This window comes from Crocuta crocuta, unplaced genomic scaffold (genome assembly GCF_008692635.1).
Source record: "Crocuta crocuta isolate KB4526 unplaced genomic scaffold, BGI_CrCroc_1.0 scaffold142, whole genome shotgun sequence".
NCBI lineage: Eukaryota > Metazoa > Chordata > Mammalia > Carnivora > Hyaenidae > Crocuta > Crocuta crocuta.
In genome coordinates this window covers 692,525-693,396 of record NW_027528892.1, presented here as the reverse complement: position 1 = coordinate 693,396, position 872 = coordinate 692,525, and the positions used below count along the sequence as shown (strand labels likewise).

At 68.0% G+C, this 872-nt stretch overlaps 1 protein-coding gene across 2 annotated transcripts in view; it reads right to left on the bottom strand.

Moving 5' to 3' along the window:
* Positions 1-452, bottom strand: part of TSEN34 (tRNA splicing endonuclease subunit 34) — a 5,325-nt gene extending 4,873 nt beyond the window's left edge. The window contains exon 1 of one of the 2 annotated variants that reach the window (XM_077757040.1): positions 263-452. The gene's annotated coding sequence lies outside the window, so the exon portion shown is untranslated. The remainder of the gene's footprint in view (positions 1-262) is intronic. The other variant, XM_077757041.1, reaches the window with a different exon arrangement.
* Positions 453-872: the final 420 nt, after the last annotated feature.

The following is an 872-nucleotide window of genomic DNA, read 5'->3' as shown; positions in this document are numbered from 1 at the left end:
CATCGCGCCTTCTGGCTGGGAGACAAGCCTCCGCTAATGCGGGGCCACGCCCCCTCCGGGTGGCTCGGCACTCGAGCCCGCCCCTTTCCCAAGCACCGAGGCGCGGCCTCCTCGCGCGACGTCGGACGCCCNCCCCCGCGGCCAGGGCCCGCCCCCTCCGGCCGCAAGCACTCCCAGTTGGGGAGTACCAGCCCCAGTGAGCGAAACCCGCCGCCGCCTCCCCCTGGGCGCCCGCCGTCGTTCTCCGCCCGGGCAGGCTCACCCCCGCGTGAGCGCTCCCCTCGGAATGCAGCACTGTCCTCTGACAGAACCAGTCACCTCGTAAACACCAACTCGCAGTCCCGGCGGAGCCGCCCCCTACGTAGCGCGCCACGCGCTGCTTCCTGCAGCCCTCCGCATCCCGACCCCCAGCGTCAATTTCGTCACGCCGCCACCTCAGCGAAGCGGGAAGTCTGGGGTCCGCCCCCAGCGGCTCCGTAGCCCCGCCTTCCCCGTAGAACGGAACACCTTGGCCCCGCCCCCGTGAAGCGACCTCCCCGCCTCTAGGGTTCCGCCACTAGGGAAAGTGATGTTTATGACCCTGGCCCCGCCCCATGGCTGATGAGTGGCTCCCCCGGGGCCCCCCCTCCGGCGGATGCTGTTAGTTCCGCCCCTTGAAATGTTCCAGATCACCGCCTCCTTCGTGCTGCCTAAATCTGTGGCTCCGCCTCCTTGTCTAAGAACGAAACTCCGCCTATTTCCTAACCCGGGTCACTGGTACCCAACTGTCCCCGAAGGAAACTGCCGCTATGACCCCGCCCATATCCGGCCGAAGCTCTTGGCCCCGCCTACATACGAACGGAGAGCTCCGAAGTACACCGAAGCTTGTGGCC